Genomic DNA, 23,638 nt, shown 5'->3' on the forward strand with positions numbered 1-23,638 from the left:
ATGTCTTTCAAAGTTTCATGTCACTTTCTGTAGTAATAATATTATAGTGTCCTGCTGTCTCTGAGGTACTTTCAGTATCTTAATATTTCAGTATTTCCTTATGGGGTAGATGGGGTAGGCACTATTTTTCCCATTTCTCTGAGGCCCAGAGAAGTTAAGTGGCTTACACAGTGTCACACAGCTAGTAAAGATAAGGCTGGCTCTCAAATAGCTCTTCTGATGCCAAATCTTGTGCTCTTTTCATTAGCATGTGGTGCCTCTTATGTTTTTTGTGTTTTTTTCTCACCAAAGTAATTTTACTTTGGACCATTTTTCAAAGCAATTTTGATGGAACACATCCAAATGCTGTTTCCGTGGAACTTACAGCATGGAAATGTGCAGCTTCTCAATCAGGACAGTGCTTATCACTTGGAATTCTGTGACTGCTGAAGCTCAGTGTGAAATGGCTGCATACATTTTTACTTGTTTAAGCACAACATTATGCATCTTCTTTTTCTATAGCATGTATTTCTAGCTTATAGATAGTCACTTACATTAGATTTCTAAATCTCAAAATTCCTGAGGGCCACTTACAGTCATATTCATCTTTCTCTACTGTACCTTGTCCAGTGTCTTGCAAGAAGTAGATGTTTAATGAATGTTTACTAAAAGGAATACAAGGTAACATAGTAGGCTTTGAAGAATTCAAATGTATTTTCCTGATTTCCAGTATAACTTTCTGCAATGATGGAAATGCTCTGTATCTGGGCTGTGAAATACAGTAGCTACTACTGGCTAGTGTGACTGGGGAACTAAGTTTCTAGTTTATTTACATTTAAATTTAAGTAGCTGCATGTGGCTGGTGGTTAACATATTTGACATAGCAGCTCTAAATTGTCATATATTTGAACTTCATCAGATCCTTGTATCTTAATTGTATTTGGGTCCTTCCTTATGCTGATTATTCTCACTATGTGTTTTGATGAGAAGATTGTACAGCCAGCCCTGAGCAAGGCAATAAAAGAGTGAGCTCAGATTTTCTCTTACACCTGCTGTAGAAGACCCTTTCTGCTGCTTGGTCTCCGGGGAAGGGCTGGTGCTTGTGCCTGAGTGTTTTCTGGAAAGGAGTGATTTATCTCTTGGTGTTGCAAAGGGTTAACAGGGGCTCTAGAAGGGGACGCAGTGGGGGATTTCTCAGTTTCTCAAGGCTCAGTAATGTATAGTCTAGGCCTGTAGGAAAGAAAAGCTCCATCATTACCCAAGAAAAGCAAATTTTTTCCTTAGAAGAAAGAGCAGAGCAGGAAGCTAACAAATGTTAAATAGATTTCCTCATGTGTAAGTCCCAGTGGTGCTCCACTGGGGTAAGAATCTTTAGGCTCTGTCTCTCTCTTTGACATAGAAGGCTGTGTACATCACCAGCAGCCATTACCATTACAGTACCACCATGTATTTTTTTTAGTTGTGAAACTTCTAAATTCCTCTTCTGAAATTGACAGTTTGGGTTTAATAATAATAATAAAACCTTTCTTCTCTTCTTACCTCCAGATAGGAGTAGCAAAAACTGCCCTGTTCCTGCAGGGTGGACCCCTATGATCTCAGTGACTTCTAAGAACCACCATTCCTCATGCTGTGGCTTCTGCTACTTCTCTTGAGGAGCCAAAAGGTTAAAGAGAGAGAGCAGCAGGGGTGAAATGGCAGCCAAATGGGAGAGTACATGTCGGCCCTTGAGTCAAGGTCTATGTGTTATCATGTGATTCTGGGCACAAGTCCTTTCTCAGGATGTAAATAATGTTCTAAAGGTAGATTCTTAGGCTCTTGTCCTCTATTAGAAGTAAAACAAATATTGAGTAAAGGAAAATGGGTGCATTGTTAATACTGATGTGTACTCATGGGTGGCTGCAAAAGCTACTCTAAATGAATCTGAAATTTCAGGATGAAAACTTTAGAATTAAGAATTGGGATCGTTATTTGTTAAGGGACTCAAGAGTATCAATTGTGAATCAAAGAGCAGGAACTGCCCCAAGGAGCCTACTATCTAAGGCTGACAAAAACAGTAGATATTAATATTCTATATTATGCACAAAACTGGAACTTAAAAATGTTTTTCCTTTATAAAAATATATTCAGATTAACTTTTTAACCTTCCTTCCTTTTCAAGTAGAGGTGAGAGGTAAGTATTATCTGTCCCTTTAGGCATAAGATGGAAACAAAGCGTAGAGACGGGGGTAACCTAGCTAAGCTCACAGAGCAATCATGACCCTATTGCATCAGCATTTGAGCAGGGAACTTCAAACCAGGAGCCATCAAGCTGGCCTTTCTCCTATGGTGTAAGATGACAGCTTTAATTCCTTGCTGATATATGGGGGCCCGAGTGTATAGAATACATAAATAAATGTGCAAAAGAGGAAAAGAAACCTCAATCTGGCAAAGCTGTTGGAGAGAAGACAAATTGATACCTGTGACTCTCGTTCTGATTCCCTGAACTTTTTAAAAAAAATAAGTTTTTGCTTTGAAATAATTTTAGATATATAGAAAAGTTGCAAGATAATACAGAGTTCCCATATACCCCACACCCAGTTTCTTCTGATATTAGCATTTTATATTTGATTTCCTGAGTTTTGCAATAATTTTATATGTATGTTTACAAGTGAATTTGTTTCTGTAACCTTCCTATAACATTCCCCTCAAGTTTACTGCCAAGATAGAACAAACTACATATGTGATAAGGCTTCAATAGTTGAGCACTAAACATTTTGGTTGAAAGGTCACTTGGGAGTTATAACTGCAGTTATCATTACTGGAGAACAGGAAAGGAAGAATGGTATTTATTACTGTGAAAAAAATTCTTTAGAATAAGAGGGAACTTTTTAGGTTCCTCTCAGACCGGAAGTTAGTTTATCCTCTCAGGAATGGTTGAGGCTTTTAGCAATACTGAGATGACAAATAATTTTGGAAACAGCATTTTATAGGATATGCATTAAAGGAGATCTGTATTTCCCAAAGTTTCTGGATTTGTTCAATGGTAAATAAAAATAGAATTAATCAAGATTACAAAAATTTGGTTGATAACAGTGCACCACGTTAAAGTTGGAAGAGAATTGAATGGTGGATCAGTGGAGGATATGAAGGTCCAGTAGAGCCCAAGCAGAGGACTGATGTGTCATAAAGGAGTGCCATTGATGAAGGGTATTTAGGAAAGGACTAAACCAGGTTTCTTCTGTATAAGAGTTTCACCAATACTTTAATGAAGAGGGACCGACACTTGATATTGGATTAATACTATAGTTATTTATTATCTGAGATTATTAAATTCACATTTATGCTTAAGGTAACTATAGAAGGAATCTTATGGAATTTCCGATATTTGACAATTTTTGATTCACAAAATTGGAACTTTTGTGTAATTCATCCTAATGTTTAGTAAACTAGGTGGTTAATTTGAAAAAATTTTGCTTAGTTTCACTTTATACTGTTTTTGTTTTTATGAACTTGGAAGTAAAGAACAGTGATCTGAGCTAGAAAAATCCAATTGAGATTTGTTATGAAAATATCTAGAATGGACAGACAGATGAGCAGCCACCTAAATGCTACCCAAATAGGCACTCTTCCTCTGTGCGAGACATTATACACTTGTATCATAACTGCTTTATATTTTCTTCACAGGGGTAAGTTGATTCTGTGTACTTCAGTTTGTAAATTTTATAGGTTTAGTAGTACTCAGCATCGTTTCCTCCACTCATCTGAGAAAGTACATCTGAAAATGATTGTTTATCATCCTGCAGCTTAAGGTTTAATTTTCAACCATAAGGTGGCATCATATCACATTTTATGCAGAAGCAGCAGGTCATTTTTCTGTTCACTGAAATGACTAATGCTCTGCACATGTCTTTAAGTTGTGAGTATGAAACATTATTGAATTTTCAAGTTTATAAGCAAGTATTAGAAGCTGGCATCTCTATATAGAGGCTTAACATTTTTTCCTTATATTTGATCTTTCTATATTATTGGCTGAGAAGTTAGTAATAGAACAAATTATTGCTATATTAACTAATACTATATTTTTCCTCATTAAAATATGTAAGGCAGTTTCTTGTGTATATAGAAGCTGCTCAGAAATATTCATTGCATGATTAAATTAATATATTCCTTTAATAGGCCTTACCCTCAGGAATTCATTTTCTCATTTGTCAAGTTGAATTTACAGCATAGTTTTATTGCTTATGACCCATTTCTTACTGGCATAAGAAGCTTATTTCATGAAGAAGTTAAACCCAACTGAACACGTTTAATTTCCCTACTACCCTTTAAAAATACATTACTGTTTTTTTACACAACACTTTTTTTTGCTTAATTAGAAATGTCTAGGACTTGCAAATTGCATAAATGCATGAGTTTACTTCCTCTAGTAGCCTGATTTTAAACTCTGGTTTAGTTTTGCAAAGATGAGTTAAAACTTTGCTTCATTTTTGTTTGTACAAACATTTGTACCTTGTAGAAAGCATTGTAAACACTTTCCCAATTAAATCATCCTTTTTTCAGATGAAATGGTTTTGTTCGTGTAACTCTTAATAGTTTTGTGGGAAGTCAGTGCCACTTTGCCTGCTGGAAACAACCCCACAAGGCATATCGCAGGGCATCCTAGAAGTCTAGTTTGGAATTTGGAAATGGAATAATAGGACTTTGGTCTCAACATTTCTCTGATTCCAAATCTCACAGAGCACTTAATTCTCATTCTGACTGGCTATGATGCCAAAATAACATATTGAAAAATGAAAAATTGTTAATCATGAAAAAAACCCTTAATGACACTATACTGGAAAACTAGCCAGACTGATGTTTCTATTAAATTGATTTCATGAATTGAAGCTTGGCTATACCTTAGCTATTAAATCTTTTTTCCCCTTGGATGGAGCTCTGCTCTAAAAAAAAACTGAATTATATTTTTTTCTGCATCATCCTACAATTGATAATGTAGGCATTTTATAGTTAGTATTTTCTTCTCTGAAGAAAGTCAAGGTGAAATGAAGTGAAAAGTCAAACTGAGACAAGCAGATTGGTGTAAAATAGAGTAAGGGAGTATTCCAACGAAGAAGATTAAGGAAGCCATCCCTAAGAAGATGATGTCCCTTGAGGTTGTAGGATGAGACAGAGACAGCCCTATAAATTTGGTTTTGAATTAGGGGGGTAGAAGACAGACTGGTAGTGTCTAGGGAGAACATCTCAGGAATAGAAAAGAGCTTAACATGTAACGGAGAGAGGGAATAGAAAGGAGGGCAGTGTGGATGGAGCATGGGGGTGGAGAGAAGGGGCTGCTGGTGTGGTGGTAGGGTAAACAGAATAGGTGGGCCAGTGTCACTGCAAGGTGAAGCAAGTGAAGAATAGGGAAATTACCTGATATAATTTACCTTTAAAAAAGCTTACTCTGGTTCATCAACAGTAGAATGAATATATAAATTGTGATTTGTTTATACAACAGGATGTAATATAGCAAGAAAAATGACTGATATGTTGCTCTCCAGTACCTAGTAGCATTAAACAATGTGTCAACTTAAATATAATGTTGAGTGAAAAAAGACAAATGCAAAAAAGGACACATTGCATGAGTCAATTTTTGTGAAAATTCTATTATGTGATCTGGGCACTAGTCACATGGATGTGCTGAGTCTGTGAAAATTCATCAAGTTGTACATTCATGATTTATGTACTTTTAAAGTGTGTTAAATTTAAATAAAAGGTTAAAAAAGGATTACTCTGGTTACAGAAGAGAGAATAAATTGTAGAGGAGAGTGGAAGCAGAGAGACCAGTTAGGAGGCTATTGAAATTCTCCAGGTGGAAGATGGTGGTGGTGGAAATGGGGAGAGGTGAATGTATTCTAGATCTAATTTGAATTTTAGTACAGTATTAATTATTAGATGGAAATATATAAAATACTTGGTGGTTGACCACTTTTGGCCTTTAAAGATGACAGTTTCATATGGCTCAACCTACCAGAAATGGATTGTAGGGACATCCTTGACTCATTCTAGTTATTGTTTCTCTGTTAAGTGTGATAGCTGTTGGTTTTATGTATCTTTTCTTTATGAAATTAAGAATAAAAGCTTATGGTTTTACTTGAGAACAGATACTGAGTTTTAGTTATTCCTGTCTACTCACATAACTATATTACTTTCTCTATGATGAGTTATGTTGTAGCTTTTTTTATACTAGGATTAATTTTTCAAAACAAGAGTAGTTTTTAATGTAACTGACTAACATACTAGTGCTATGTCCTATTATACTTGGTCGTGAAGATTGTGATAACAGTGACTGTCAAACATTTGTATTGTTGCTGAGTGTTGTGGTATATGCCTGTAGTCCCAGTTACTTAGCAGGCTGAGGCAGGAGTATTGATTGCTTGAGGCCAGGAGTTAGAGGCCACAGTGTGCTGTGATTGCACCTGTGAATAGCTGCTGCACTCCAGCCTGGGCAAGATAGCAAGACCCCAACTCTAAAAACACCAAAAAATGAAAAACTTTTTATTGTTTTAACAGACAAGGTTGAGTGTTTATGCCATCATATAACAATATAAATTTTGTTTGAGGCTATGGATATTAAATACCAGGTTTATCAGTTTTTACACCTCTCCCTCAGAGCTAAGGTAGTTTTTGTATCCATTTAGGTATGCTTGTGTGGGTTGTCAGATTTCTGAAGAAAAGTACAGATCAAGAGGCCCCTGACTGCTACAGTGGGGGTTATTTAAGTTGTGAGCACTGAGATATCTTAGATGAGCAGCTGAGCTGTACAAAGAAGGCTGCTCAGCAAATTCTGACCCTGTAGCGCTTTCTATTGTAACAGGATCTTCAGATTCATTTCCATCAAATTGACATGTGATAGTCCAAGGAGAAAACAACCTTGGAAATGGTCTACTGAAAGTAATTTACTTTCTCATCTATCACATTCTCAAATGATCTAAATTTGAGCAAAACTGTGGGAGTATAATAACCATATTCTGAAAGTTGAGAGGATCTAGGGAAAGGTATTTTACTTTTTAAATTTTTCTCTCAATATACATTTTTTCATACAAATATATATAAAAGTGGAAGAGGCAGATGACATTTGATGTATATATATGTGTGTGTGTGCATATATACAAATACATGCACACACACACATATGTTTTAAACCAGTTTGAATTCATTTTCTCATATCAGAGAAGCATGCCTCCTGGTTAGTATTAGATTTTCAGAATGCAAAGATGGGGAATAGTTAATGGAAATAACCCCAACTGGATTAGTTTGCATTGTGCTTCACTGAGTACAGAAGTCATCTAGAAGGTTCTAATTTTTTCCCCAAGGACCATCACAAAGCACAGTCCCCAGAAGAGGGTTGGGGTGGGTGGGGAAATAATATACAAATGTTTCCTTGAAAAATGCCCTTTCCTGTGTAGTTATAGAGTGAAATAGATACAAACCTCTAGATTTGTTGACCTGTTCATGAGATGGAAACTAAAATGTGAAAAGTTGAAAGTTTTTCCTGATGATAGATTTTTTTTCCCTTTTTCATATGCAGCTAGTATGAACAATCTTATGATGAGAAAGATCTTCAGACCTCTATATAGTGCTGAAGAATGTCATGTCGAGAAAGGGCATGCTTTTCCTATATCATTGTGCCTTAATCTTCTTAGATTTTTCTACAAAGAAATCACATTAATCAAATCTCCTTTCTGCTATATGAAAGGTTCAGGCTGACTAATGCTCAACTTCGGGTGAAATTGGATATGGAAGAAAATCCTGACTTGAAATAATACCAGGACTTTTCATAATCCTGTGTTGCCAGAGTCTTAGTTCAGGACTGTAATTTCCAGCTCAGGTTTTGTGAAATCTCAGAGTCATCCTAGTGAACCCAAGAGGTACTCTATATGCTTTAGAGACCAAAAACCAATTTAAATGTAAACATAAAATATTTGTTTAGGAGTAGGTTTTATGCATGTGTCTTTAAATCAAGTAAAGAGCAGCCATTGTAAGTTGCAAATACAAAAAGGCAGAAACCACTATTCATCTGGTTCATAAGCTTTGCAGGTGACAGCAAAGACAAACTGGTGTCTAAAATGTAATCTGATTATAAAGAAACTTAATTCAGAATCTACATATCTAAAATGTGGTCTTTCAAAATTTTTTTTTTGGCAGGGAGAAACTATTACTTATTTCAACAATGTATTTATTAAAGTATTTTTGGACCATCGTGAAAACTTTTTTTTCCCTCTGAGTCTGTGGCACATTCCTTTGAATATCTTTTAGTTGGGAGAGTCTGAAGCATTTGAAAAATCCAAAGCCATTAAGAACCAAGTCTATAAAATAGGATATATGGTCAGAGTGGGTACTATTGACTTTTAGAAAAAGCATGAAACAAACCACATTGTATTTATAAATCATAACATCACTTTGTACCCCATAAATATACACTATAGTTTGTGAATTTATATTTAAAAATATAAAAATAAAAAACAAACCAAAATGAACAACAAAACTTCACACATTACAAAACAATGGGACTTACTTACTTTTGTGGTTGCCCTGAGGGCGAAACTGAAAAATAAGCTCAAAAAATGTACTGAACTCCTTAAAACTTAACTCTTTAACCTCGGTGTGTATTTTATGCTTATAGCACATCTCAAATTAGATGAACTGCATGTTAATTTATAGCCACATGTGACTAGTGGCCACCATGTTGGATAGCATGATACTAGAGTCCACACCTTTTCTTCTTTTTCGTTTTTTGCAAAAGAAGTTCAAAGAATGTTTATAAACTCTTCACTTAGTTACTCCAAATGTTAATAACTTATATAAACACAATATATAAAGTATCAATATCAGGAATTTAACATGGCTGTAGTAACAATATTTATACTACAGACCTTATTCAAATTTTGACAATTACCCTGCTAGGAATTTTTCTGGTCCAAGATCAAATTCAGGATATCACATGCTGCATTCAGTTATCAAGTCTCCTTAGTTTTGTCCAATATAGGAAGGTCCTCATTCTTTTTTGGTTTTTTATACCTATGGAACTCTTGAAGAATATTGGCCAGTTATTTCATTGAATGTCCTCTAGTTTGTATTTGTCTGGTGTTTCCTCATGATTCGATTCAGGCTGGAAACTTCTGGCAAAAGTATTATAGAAGTGATGTCGTATTCTTCTCAGTGCATCATATGAGAGGCACATGATTTTGATTTATCCATCACTGGTAATGTTAACTTTGATCACTTGGTTAAGCTGGGGGCTATCAACTTTCTCCACTGCAAATATACTGAAATAAAAATAAATAAATAAATAAATAAAAAGAAATAAACTCATTTCTTTTCTTTTGCCATTTGGTCTTTGTATTGATTATTTCAAGAACTGTTTCTTTTTTTTTTCAAAAATTCTGAAAACCAAAGGGCACAGAGGTTTCCATTTTGCCATTTGAAAATTTAGTTTAAAAAATATATAGAACAAGAGTAAGTATATACAATTTCTTTATTCTATGTTTCAGGAGCACTCACTGAGTATAGTTTTATTTTTAAAGAAGTATATTCATTTGCTGTCAGATAATGTTTTAAGCCAATTTAAATTTTATGTTTCTCATCATACATTTGCCCCAGCTTTTAACATTTATTGATGATACTTGCCTGAAACAGTTATGGTGGGGGTGGTTGCCATTTTGTGAATTTTTTTATTTCGATCATTTCGTCTACATTTATTAGTTGCTATTTTACTGTAAGAAAGAGCCATTATTTTATTTTAATCAGTAGAAACTGTGTGGATTCTTACTTTATTCTGTGGGTTATGGTTCATTAATATAATTACTTTGTAGCTCAAATACTCATATACCCAAATTTGGCCATTGGGAGACTCTTTTAGTTTAGAGCTCACATTCTTAAAGACTACTCTAAACTCCTTCCCTATAATTGTGCCTATTTACTAAAGGCCGCAACACAATCTTGCTTTTAATAGGCTTTCAGTCACATAGATAAATAAGAGGCTTATCTTGGCTTCTGAATATAATCCTTTGTTCTTCTCTAAAAGAAGCAATTTCTAATCTGTCATACCCTAGGTTCATTTGCCACTTTCTCACAGTTTTTGCTACATACTTTACATACGAGTATTTTTACGCTTCAAAGACTATTCATGATAAGTATCCTACACATGCAGTAGGAATTCAACTATTTCTAGCACCTTTAGTTACTTCCATTTGCTTTAATTTAAGAAACATTTGTTGTCAGTTACATTGGAGAGAAAAACGTGGAATGCAGTCTATTCTATGATCTTGACCAATTTGCTATCCAGTGGGGCAGATGAGACATCTATGCAATTATAGTGTAGTTATAGCAGGATGTGATAAGTATGTGAACAAAATATTATGGGAACATAGGAAGAATGATTTGCAGTCCAACTTGGGGGTGAGGTTAAGGTGATGGAAAGGAACAGGGCAGGGATGAGAGGTGCATGTAAAATTTTCTCTGGGGTTTACCAAACAAGGACCATAATATGAATGTTAATCTGAAAAAAATATCTGCCAAACAACTCATTTCTTTTCTTTTGCCATTTGGTCTTTGTATTGATTATTTCAAGAACTGTTTCTTTTTTTTTCAAAAATTCTGAAAACCAAAGGGCAGAGAGGTTTCCATTTTCATAACTAACTGCTGAGACATGGGAACTAACAGTGACCTAGAGGTGATAACCTACAAGTGTAACAAGAATGGGTTAAGTTTTTATCACTTGGCACTGTCCTGTTGTTGTTCAGTCTTGAGATGGAGAATCAGAGCAAGCCTGGATTGGGAATGTCTTACATCATACACTTTTTCCTTCACTTTTCATTTCACTTGGCAAAAGTAGAGCCAACACTCCACATTATCTGACTGTGTTCACAAACAACTTATGTCATGATATCCTTTTAGGAGTTATCGAAGCAGGGAAAAGGATGATGAATTCCAGGACAGTGGTTGCATTCTTAAGCAATAAGCGAGTATCAAGAGACAGTTTTGGAAAGTATTGGTGGTAGTGGAGGACTCTTACTGTGCTTCATGAAAGTATTTTTTTTTTATCTAAGTAAATGATTTCAATGCTGCTGGCATCTAGAGATATGGGAGTTGTATCCTCTTATGGTCTTCTTATTAGGAACATAAATACCCAGAAATGTGCACATATGTATATAACAGCTTTTCTATGTATAATTCATGTTTGTGTATATAGTTTATATTTCAACAGATGTTTTTGTCTGAATGGTTTATTTGTGATTTTAGGTGTGTGAAAAAATATTTAAAAATTTTGAAAGAGAATTCATTTTACCTTCTAGTGTTTGTCTTTCTTCCACCAAGCTTATTTCATGAGCACACAGAATTAAATATATTTGACTTATAGAAAGGGAATCAAAGATGAAAATTATCCCAAACCTGTTGTCATATGGTTTAAAAATTACCATTGATTTTAAGTCCTCAGTGGAAGCATTTTTGGTTTATGTATGTGAGTATATGTACACACACAAACATGCACAAATATATACACTGATCCTAAAGTGGAAATGAGCCTATAAGAAAATAATAACTCAGAAGTGATAGAATTATGATCATCAAAAACTGTGTTGCATCTGTGATGTAGTTTTGTGTTTGTATCAGAATTAATCACCTTTGGGAAGTTATTTTTACTTCAAGAGGTTGCTTGACTCTTGATTCCTTAGAGAATTAGACTGTTTGGACAGAGTTATGGAAAAGGGATTGTGTCACAAGTGAAGTTATGGTTTCAGGACTGCTTCCAATTATTCCTGCTTTGGTTTTAGGGTAAAGAGCTGAGGAGTCTTGAAGCAGTCTTTTTGGTCAAACAATTTAACAGGCAGTGGGTTTGGTGCCAGTGATTCCATTTCTAAAGGATTTTCCTTTGAAGTGTTTGTTCTTCAGTATGTTTTTCCAGCCAAACATATGCCTGTGATTTGAAATCAGCTTAAGAGTTTTTTTTCACATTTAGTATTTGTGTTTAGTTTGCTGGCATTAAAAGATGCAGAACAAACTTGTTTGATTCCTAAATCCCCACAATGATATTGCCACTAAGGATGATTCTAATGGGGAGAGTTTAGTTATCACTGACTCTAGAAAAACACATGAAAGTTATTTTTGAAATAAACTTATTTCTGGAAAGGGCTAAAAGAAAACATGTTCCAACTTGCATATACTTGGCATCTTTTCTTCTAGAATTTCTTAGAAAAATATTTCTTATTTGTTAATATTGTCTTAGAAGCTCAAAAGTTTTATTCTGCCTGAAACATGGCTATTACCCTTGACTTTTTGACCAGGGTTATAGATCTAGCTGGTGACTTGAAATATATTAATTGGATTAATTACTCTTGAGAATTCATTGCACCTGTGGAAGCAAAATATTGAAGATTTTGAAATATATATATATATATATATATATATATATATATATATATATCCTGCCATGTTCTGAAGAGGTGAGACTTGTGTTTGATAAGACACTGTCCAGAGTGGGTAAATTGCCTGTAAGTCTGTAGTTTTTGTTGTTTGTTGTTGTTGTTTATTTGGCTGGTTTTTGAGACAGGCTGTGTCACCCAGGCTGGCGTGCAGTGGTGCAGTCACAGCTCACTATAGTCTTGACCTCCCAGGATCAAGCAACCTCACCTCAACCTCCCAAGTAGGTGGGACCACAGGCATGTGACACCACACCAGCCTAATTTTCAAAAATATTATTTGTAGAGACAAGGTCTTGTTATGTTTCCTAGGCTGGTCTTGAACTCCTAGGCTCAGGCAACCCTCCTGCCTTGGTCTCCCAAAGTGCTGGGATTATAGGCATGGGCTACTACGCCCAGCTGATCCTTCATTTGAATTCAAATATTGGAGGATGGCAAAAGGGGCCAACATGAGAGCATAAGCTCATTAAAATAACTGTGATGGGATCTCCTGGGGTGGAACCGAGGAAACCAAGAGGTATATTCTACACCCTTGACTTCAAGAGTACGCCTTATGTTTTCTCTTCCAAGGAACTAGTTTTCGGATACTAAAGGATCAACTTTGACCAATAGAAATTTTCCCAAAGCTCTTCTTTTTTGATGACAAAATATAAAAATCCTTTAATTTAATCACACACAATCAGTCCTCAAATAACAAAAGCAAAAGCAACTCAAAGTTTATAAATAAAAATGAAATACAGAGCTGGTCATTTTAGTTAGTACCCTTTCTTGGATTCAGGTGGCTTTTCAGAATACTCTTTTGCCCAGGTCAGGTCCTTTTCCCACACTTACCTAATTGAGGTGATTCTCATGCTTTGTGGCTCCCATGGTCAGGCCACGTGTTTCTTCCATGCCAGGAAGTCACTCTTGACTTTGTGAATGGTCATTTGGATTCAAATGCTGGAGGCTGGAGGAAGAACCCAAAATGGGAATAGGTACCTAGGAGACTCAAGGGGCTCATTGACATATGAAACCAGGATGGCAGGTGGACTGTTACGGATTCTAGTTCATTGTACCTGTTGGGTCAAGTTAGTTCACTTTTCCAGGCTCAAGCCTTAGGCTACATGCTCCTAGACCCAAGCTTTCAGAGTTATTGCAGTTGTGATGAATACCTTTAAATACACAATATGTCTCCACACATGAATTTTATTCATGCATAATCCTGATATTGAATAGTGATTTTGAAAAAAAAATGGGTATTTGTTTTCTCCATTTTCTTCATTTTCGATTTTAATTATCTCAGCTTTTTAGTTAAATTAAATCTCCACCTTACCTATCCTCCCTTCAAAAGACAACTGGTTGCCAAGATTATCAAATTTAGTATAGAGGTTCCTTCTATAAGCAATTGTTTTCATTTATTTTATTCATTCACACAATGCATTTTTGGTAACCTCTGTGTTGATAAACTTGCATGACAAGGTGAACATATAAAGATTAATATGTGACTGGTTTTACTTCAAGTGGGTCATGATCTAGGAAAAGCCATGACATATTGAAAATGAACTTCAGTAGAATGTATAAAATGATATATTAATGGTTGCAAATAAAGTGCTATCAGGACACAGAAGTGCTTCATTCTGCCAGGGGACTGGGACCAGGTAAGGCTACACAAGAGAGACAACATCTGAAAAATACTCAGAACTATGGTCTCAGTTTTGAAATATTAGGCATTAGTACAGTCATGGTGGTCTATCTTGGTAAGTATATTTGTATTCTCTATCTACTAACTACAACCCTAGAGTCACTATATGACATATTAATAACAGCAATGGAAATTTTGTATTGCATCTTAGTCTTCAAGGACTGATCTTAAATAAAAGGAAGGAAGAAGATGTTAATTGAGGTTTAGGGATATGGCCACTAAAAAATTAAAGTAATTTTTTTTTCTATACTAATACCTACCTCTTTACAGCAGAGACTTAGAGAGATATTAGTTGGGGTTTTCTATTTGGAATGAGAAACTTGTACGAAAGATGGAGTTGGTAAGAAGAGAGAAAGAAGAAAAAGAAGGCATTATTTTGTCTAGATTCCAGGAGTTCCATATAGGACATGGTTGGGATGGCTGTCAGACAGGAAGGGGGAACACGGGACTTCTTGTAGCCATATTTTGGTAACCAGGTCAGTGGTTTTACTTAGCATTGTATGTTTATTTGGGATGGACTGTAAGGGGCTACTGGACAATGTGTGTATATGTGGGAAGTTCTCAAGTCGCTCCTAGGTGTTTTCACTGCTGATAAGGTACTCAGAAAAAACCAGCAAATGTTTTTACTGGGTGGTAATAACATTAAAAAGTATTTTCATACAAAGAATCTTTTATCAATTTTAGAATGAAGCACTGGAATGGAACTTTAGAAAATTCTGGCATGAAAATTTGTTGAAAGGAGTTTCACTTGACCCCCAAAAATGCAATATAATATTATTGATATAATTTAAGGAGATGAGCTTATGTAGTTCAAGGAAACAATTTTTCTAACCTCAGGGGAACAGAATAAGATAGAGCCCAAATAACATCACAATTACCCTCTTGTCTTACTTGCCCACTTTCTGCTTCATGCTTTTTTGGCTCAATACCTGCAGTCTTGGCGGGGTGGGAAACAACTCTTCAAATGTGCCAGGAGCTGGTTGCCTTTACAACCCTCCTAAAAGCCAACTAGTTAGATGAATCATTAAATGTCTCTCCACTTTGTCTGCTCAGCACTGCATTGCTCTGGATCATACCCACATTCCGACCTTTGTCTTGAAACTGAAGTTAGGACTTGCTTGTTCCTTTTGGCACATTTTCAGATCATGAGCACATTTTATGTGTCCATCTGCACAGCTATCTAAATATGAGCAGACTTACAGGGAGTGTGGCTGAGAGTTTACTTAAGATCCTTCACAGGCTCCTGCCTGTCTCTTCCAGATTGGCAGGCACAAATGAAGTTAATCATATTATATTAAATATGGTAGAATGATCTAGTCATACATTACACCTGGGAGTGTTGAATACTGCTCTGAATTGAATGCCTGGTACTGTTTTGGTGACTGTCAAGTGGTAAGTCAACAAATCTTAGCTTAATAGTTTGTGGTATATTATTAGGAATGTTAGATAAGACAATTTCAAGTAACTCCTATCATTATACATTCTTGGATTGAAAATAAGCCAATCTCTCAGCACTTTGGAGAGAAAGCCTTAGAAATGGTCCTTTGAATATCATGAGAAATGATAATGATATGTGGAGACACTCTGAAGGGCACCTCTGTATTCTCCAAGTTGCTAATGTAAGAAATATGAAGGAGCTAGATGTTTGTTAAGAAAATACAAATGTGAACTACATCAGCACTTTTAATAGCTGAAGATCTTTTTGCCTTTTCCCACATGGATACCTAAATAATGAAATCATAATTGCTTTAATTTGATGTGTTTATGTATACTCTGTAAACCATTATGGAATCTGTGACATTCCTAGTCTGCAATCAATGGCAATATTATGAAAGGAGAAAAAAATGATTAATTATTAGCATTGATAAGCATTTGATTAATGCTTATTAAAAAAGCAAATGCTTGTGAGAACATGATTCATTATTGGGCTTTTAGAGGGCAAATCTCCCAAAGAACCACATCAGTTACAAACTAAACTTAGAAAGTTTTCCAAAGACTAGTCATCTATTTAATATCTTGCATAAAAGCAATGGTGATTTCATCAGAACTGTTGGGGAACACAGAATGATATGTCATAAATAACCTTCATCCCTAATTAGTAATGAAAGGGTAATAGTTATGTGGCTTTGCTCTTATTTAACTATTAAGATATAGCCAGTTAAGTGTAACTTACAAACGAGGTAAATTTTCTAGCCTTAAATTATGAATGATGTTGATATGTGGCTTTATTATTTAATGCTTTGTCTGTGTTACTGGTTGTCAGCAACAGAGCTCAACTTTGAATTTCCAAGGAAGAGCAAACATACCCATTATGCAGTGCCACTTTGAATGCAGGCTTTTGCAAATTTGACTAAGTTTTCAAGTGATGGCTTATCTGCCCGTACTCATAGTAAAAGATTTGGCTTTATTCCACAAGAATGGGAATTTGATAATCAAGTGTATCCTTACACTTTATAATTTTGTTCCACTAGAGAAAGAAATGGATAGGCAGCTTGTATATTTCATTTGATGATGTGTGTTTGGCTTTTGAAGGTAGGTCTATTCATAAGAGAGTAAGTTCAGTTTAGTTGTAAAAAGTAAATGGCCTCCTCTCCAATTGACAATACTGGATAACTGGCAATAAATGGATCCCCCAAAGGACTGTTTCACTTTACATTTTACTTCTTTTCGAGAATTTGGACACCTCTAGGTGTCTTCCAGGTATGATCTTGTAGTAAGAAATTTTTTTGTACCATGCTTCTAAATCAAACTTTCTCATAATTTAGGAGTACATGATAATGATTTGGACATAATTTTGTCTTCTCAGCAAGATAACCACTGGGACATAGTTTCGACTTAGCTTGAAACGTCTCTCCTTTCCTTGTCCCTGTAGTACCAATTTTGCAATTAAATATATAGTATCAAATTTTTCACTATCATAACTCTAAAACAATGGATGGGTTATGAAGGGAAGTTGTAGAGTTCAGACTACTTTTTGTCCTGCATAGATTAGATGTTTAATTGCTTAAAAGCAGGTGATCTTTGGAGATTCTTTCTTGTGTTAAATGTTACTATTATATATAAAGCTGTTCTTCAGAGATAAGAAAAGCTAAGACAATTAGCTAAAAATATTATTTTATTACTCAATAACACTTAGGTTTTCCCCAGCCCTGAAACGTTTTATCGACTTTCCTAATCATGTCTGCTTCTGGATTCTGTTAAGCAGAATTGTTATTCTAATTGCTGAATTCCCTGCTGGTATGCTGATTTTAGGCAATGACATAGATCAGTGCATTCTAATACTGTAAAAAAGTTTTTTGGAAGGGTGGTTCAGAGTGAGAAATGAGTGCAAAAAGGTGTGGATTTTTCTAGCTAAAAAATTAAGGAGTCAGGCGTGGTGGCTCACACTTGTAAACTCAGTGCTTTGGGAGGCTGAGGTAGGAGGATTGCTTGAGGCCAGGAGTTTGAGACCAGCCTAGGTAACACAGTAAGACCCCGCCTGTATACAAAATTTAAAAAAAAATTAGCTTGGGTTTGGTGGCATTCACCTGTAGTCCTAGCTACTTGGAAGGCTGGGGTGGGAGGATTGCGTGAGCGCAGAGTTTGAGACTGCAGTGGGCTATGATTGTGCCATTGCATGCCAGCCAATGTGACAGAGCAAAGCCCTGTCTTAAGAAAGTGTATTGATTACATAAAACTTAGAAAAGATTAAAACATATAAATAAGAAAATGCTCACTTCTAAGACTTATGTCTCATTTTTAAGATATTAGACTTATACAAAATTATTTAAAATATAGGGACAATCTCTCATCTAGCTCAAATTATAAGTGTTCCATTACATATACATTTTAAATTAGATGTGACCACCTCAGTTAGATGACCCTGGGGGTATAAAACATATTCTTTCATCTCTTGTTATATGGGATGCCTTTCTATCCCTTATCTTCATTCTTCACTCTCTTCTTGAAGTTACAGACTTGATTGATGGCTTTATAGTTACTCCTTCCCAAGCCTGCTCCTGGTTGGAAGGGCAGGTAGGGACTATTAGCTACTACATTACAGCAGAGTTTAGAGGAAGAATTGATGGGGTAGAGAAGCAAGTAGAATAAGAAGAGAGGGGCATAACCTCTCTGGACTTGCTTTTCCATTTCCTTCCATTCCTGTATCCAGTTTTAGCTATATTTTCAATTAATACCTCCAGTATATATCTCTCATACTTGTATTTTTAAGTTTTTGGAAATTTCTAGCTGTCTTCTAGACATTTCCACCAAAATCCCCAGGTTTCTAAAACATGATATGCCATATTTCCTCCCCATGCTAACCCTAAGTTTTCCTCTCAACTTCCCATTTGTGTTGATAGTAGCACAGATAAATTAGTACTTGGCCTTGAAATCTGTAGGCTTTCACTGGCTATTTTCCCTTGCTTTGCTTACATTCAGTTAGTACTTAATACTGTCTATTCTTTTTTTTATCAATTTCTTATCTATTTAATTTGTTTCCTTCTTTGTATTCTTACTGTAAGTCACCCCCTGCCCCAAAGTTCAAGCTCTTGTGATGTTTTTTATTTTATTATTTTATTTTATTTTTTGCATTTTAGCTTTTGGGGTACACACGTGGCAGTGTGTTTTGCTGCCTTCCTCCCCTTTACCCACATCTGGCATTTCTCCCCATGCTATCCCTCCCCAGCTCCCCCGCTGCTGTCCCTCCCCTATAGACCCCAGTGTGTAGTACTCCCTTCCCTGCATCCATGTGTTCTCATTGTTTTTCACCAACCTATGAGTGAGAATAAGCAGTATTTCATTTTCTGTTCTTGTGTCAGTTTGCTGAGAATGATGTTCTCCAGATTCATCCATGTCCCTACAAAGGACACGAACTCATCATTTTTGATTGCTGCATAATATTCCATGGTGTATATGTGCCACATTTTTGCAATCCAGTTTATCATCGATGGGCATTTGGATTGGTTCCAGGTCTTTGCTATTGTAAACAGTGCTGCAATGAACATTTGTGTGCATGTAGAATGATTTGTAGTTTTTCGGATATATACCCAGTCATGGGATTGCTGGGTCAAATGGAATTTCTATTTCTACGTCCTTGAGGAATCGCCACACTGTCTTCCACAATGGTTGAACTAATTTACACTCCCACCAACAGTGTAAAAGTGTTCCTTTTTCTCCACATCGTCTCCAGCATCTGTTGTCTCCAGATTTTTTAATGATCGTCATTCTAACTGGCATGAGATGGTATCTCAGTGTGGTTTTGATTTGCATCTCTCTAATGACCAGTGATGATGAGCATTTTTTCATATGATTGTTGGCCTCATGTATGTCTTCTTTTGTAAAGTGTCTGTTCATATCCTTTGCCCATTTTTGAATGGGCTTGTTTGTTTTTTTTCCTGTAAATCTGTTTGAGTTCTTTGTAAATTCTGGATATCAGCCCTTTGTCAGATGGGTAAACTGCAAACATTTTTTCCCATTCTGTTGGTTGCCAATTCACTCTAGTGACTGTTTCTTTTGCCGTGCAGAAGCTGTGGAGTTTGATTAGGTCCCATTTGTCTCTTTTAGCTTTTGTTGCCAATGCTTTTGTTGTTTTGGTCATGAAGTCCTTGCCTACTCCTATGTCCTGGATAGTTTTGCCTAGATTTTCTTCTAGGGTTTTTATGGTGCCAAGTCTTACGTTTAAGTCTTTAATCCATCTGGAGTTAATTTTAGTGTAAGGTGTTGGGAAGGGGTCCAGTTTCCGCTTTCTGCACATGGCTAGCCAGTTTTCCCAACACCATTTATTAAACAGGGAATCCTTTCCCCATTGCTTGTTTTTGTCAGGTTTATCAAAGATTGTATAGTTGTAGATATGTTGTGTTGCCTCCGATACCTTCGTTTTGTTCCATTGGTCTATATCTCTGTTTTGGTACCAGTACCATGCTGTTTTGATTACTGTATCCTTGTAGTATAGTTTGAAGTCCGGTAGTGTGTTGCTTCCTGCTGTGTTCTTTTTGCTTAGAATTGACTTCGCTATGTGGGCTCTCTTTTGGTTCCATATGATGTTCATGGTGTTTTTTTCCAGTTCTGTGACGACAGTCAATGGTAGCTTGATGGGGACAGCATTGAGTCTGTAAATTACTTTGGGCAGTATGGCCATTTTCACGATATTGATTCTTCCTAACCATGAACATGGAATGTTTCTCCATCTGTTTGTGTCCTCTCTTATTTCATTGAGCAGTGGTTTGTAGTTTTCCTTGAAGAGGTCCCTTACGTTTCTTGTGAGTTGTATTCCTAGGTATTTTATTCTTTTTGTAGCAATTGTGAATGGCAGTTCATTCTTGATTTGGCTCTCTGTAAGTCTGTTATTGGTGTATAGGAATGCTTGTGATTTTTGCACATTGATTTTATATCCTGAGACTTTGCTGAAGTTGCTTATCAGTTTCAGGAGTTTTTGGGCTGAGGCGATGGGGTCTTCTAGATATACTATCATGTCGTCTGCAAATGGAGACAATTTGGCTTCCACCTTTCCTATTTGAATACCCTTTATTTCTTTTTCTTGCCTGATTGCTCTGGCTAGAACTTCCAGTACTATATTGAATAGGAGTGGTGAGAGAGGGTATCCTTTTCTAGTGCCAGATTTCAAAGGGAATGCTTCCAGTTTTTGTCCATTCAGTATGATATTGGCTGTTGGTTTGTCGTAAATAGCTTTTATTATTTTCAAATACGTTCTATCAATACTGAGTTAATTAAGGGTTTTTAGCATAAAGGGCTGTTGAATTTTGTCAAATGCCTTCTCTGCGTCAATTGAGATAATCATGTGGTTTTTGTTTTTGGTTCTGTTTATGTGGTGAATTACATTTATAGACTTGCATATGTTGAACCAGCCTTGCATCCCTGGGATGAATTTTACTTGATCATGATGGATAAGCTTTTTGATGTGCTGCTGCAGACAGCTTGCCAGTATTTTATTGAGGATTTTTGCATCTATGTTCAACATGGATATTGGCCTGAAGTTTTCTTTTCTTGTTGAGTCTCTGCCGGGTTTTGGTATCAGCATGATGTTGGTCTCATAAAATGATTTGGGAAGGATTTCCTCTTTTTGGATTATTTGGAATAGTTTCAGAAGCAATGGTACCAGCTCCTCTTTGTGTGTCTGTTAGTATTCGGTCGTGACCCATCTGGACCAGGGCTTTTTTTGTGTGGTAGGCTCTTAATTGCAGCCTCAACTTCAGACCTTGTTATTGGTCTATTCATAGTTTCAGTTTCCTCCTGGTTTAGACTTGGGAGGACATAGGTGTCCAGGAATTTATCCATTTCTTTCAGGTTTACTAGTTTATGTGCATAGAGTTGTTTGTAATATTCTCTGATGATGGTTTGAATTTCTGTGGAATCCGTGGTGATTTCCCTTTTATCGTTTTTTTTTTTTTTTTTTTCATCTAATTGGTTATTCTCTCTTTTCTTTTTTATCAGTCTGGCTAGTGGTCTATTTTGTTGATCTTTTCAGAAAACCAGGTCTTGGATTTATTGATTTTTTGAAGGGTTTTTCATGTCTCTATCTTCTTCAGTTCTGCTCTGATCTTAGTCATTTCTTGTCTTCTGCTAGGTTTTGAGTTTTTTTTTTTTTTTTTTTTTTTGATCTTGCTCCTCTAGCTCTTTCAATTTGGACGATACACTGTCAATTTTGGATCTCTCCACTCTTCTCATGTGGGCACTTATTGCTATATATTTTCCTCTAGAGACTGCTTTAAATGTGTCTCAGAGATTCTGGTATGTTTTGTCTTCATTCTCGTTGGTTTAAAAGAACTGCTTTATTTCTGCCTACATTTCATTGTTTATTCAATCAACATTCAAGAGCCAGTTGTTCAGTTTTCATGAAGTTGTGCAGTTCTGGGTTAGTTTCTGAATTCTGAGTTCTAACTTGATCGCACTATGGTCTGAGAGACTGTTTGTTATGATTTCAGTTGTTTTGCATTTGCTGAGGAGTGCTTTACTTCCAATTATGTGGTCAGTTTTAGAGTAGGTGTGATGTGGTGCTGAGAAGAATGTGTATTCTGTGGATTTGGGGTGGAGTGTTCTGTAAATGTCTATCAGGTTTGCTTGCTCCAGGTCTGAGTTCAAGCCCTTGATATCCTTGTTGATTTTCTGTCTGGTTGATCTGTCTAATATTGACAGTGGAGTGTTAAAGTCTCCCACTATTATTGTGTGGGAGTCCAAGTCTCTTTGTAAGTCTTTAAGAACTTGCCTTATATATCTGGGTGCTCCTGTTTTGGGTCCATATATATTTAGGATTGTTAGCTCTTCTTGTTGTTTCAATCCTTTTACCATTATGTAATGACCTTCTTTGTCTCTTTTGATCTTTGTTGCTTTAAAGTTTATTTTATCAGAGATGAGAATTGCAACTCCTGCTTTTTTTTTGCTCTCTATTTGCTTGGTAAATCTTCCTCCATTTCTTTATTTTGAGCCTTTGCTTATTTTTGCATATGAGATGGGTTTTCTGGATACAGCACACTGATTGGTTTTGGATTTTTATCCAATTTGCCCGTCTGTGTCTTTTGATTGGTGCACTTAGTCCATTTACATTTAGGGTTAATATTGTTATGTCTGAATTTGATACTGCCATTTGGATGCTAGCTGGCTATTTTGCCCATTAGTTGATGCAGATTCTTCATTTTGTTGATGCTCTTTAGCATTTCGTGTGTTTTTGGAATGGCTGGTACTAGTTGTTTCTTTCTATGTGTAGTGCCTCTTTCAGGAGCTCTTGTAAAGCAAGCCTGGTGGTGACAAAATCTCTGAGTACTTGCTTGTTTGCAAAGGATTTTATTTTTCCTTCGCTTCTGAAGCTCAGTTTGGCTGGATATGAAATTCTGGGTTGTAAGTTCTTTAAGGATGTTGAATATTGGCCCCCACTCTCTTCTGGCTTGTAGGGTTTCTGCCAAGAGATCTGCTGTGAATCTGATTGGCTTCCCTTTGTGAGTTACCCAACCTTTCTCTCTGGTTGCCCTTAGCATTTTCTCCTACATTTCAACCCTTTTGAATCTGAGGATTATGTGCCTTGGGTTGCTCTTCTTGAGGAATATCTTTGTGGTTTTCTCTGTATTTTCTGGACTTGAATATTGGCCTACCTTGCTAGGTTGGGGAAATTTTCCTGGATAATATCTTGAAGAGTATTTTCCAGCTCGGATTCATTCTCTTTGTCACATTCAGGTACACTTATCAAATGTAGATTAGGTCTCTTCACATAGTCCCACATTTCTTGGATACTTTGTTCATTTCTTTTTGCACTTTTTTCTTCAATCTTGGCTTTTTGTTTTATTTCATTGAGTTGATCTTCGACTTCTGATATCCTTTCTTCTGCTTGGTCAGTTGTCTGTTGAAACTTTTGCATGCTTCTTGAAGTTCTTGTGTTGTGTTTTTCAGCTCCTTCAATTCACTCATATTCCTCTCTAAGTTGTCCATTCTTGTTATCATTTCCTCAAATCTTTTTTCAAGTTTCTTAGTTTCTTTGCATTGATCTAGAACATGTTCTTTTAGCTCACGGTCATTACCCACCTTCTGAAATCCGATTCCGTCATTTCAT

At 36.1% G+C, this 23,638-nt stretch overlaps 1 protein-coding gene across 33 annotated transcripts in view; it reads left to right on the forward strand.

Annotated features, from left to right (window-relative positions):
* MTERF1 (mitochondrial transcription termination factor 1) overlaps positions 1 to 23,638 on the forward strand; it is a 560,591-nt gene that overhangs the window by 144,382 nt on the left and 392,571 nt on the right. The window lies entirely within an intron of this gene.

This window comes from Callithrix jacchus, chromosome 11 (genome assembly GCF_049354715.1).
Source record: "Callithrix jacchus isolate 240 chromosome 11, calJac240_pri, whole genome shotgun sequence".
NCBI lineage: Eukaryota > Metazoa > Chordata > Mammalia > Primates > Cebidae > Callithrix > Callithrix jacchus.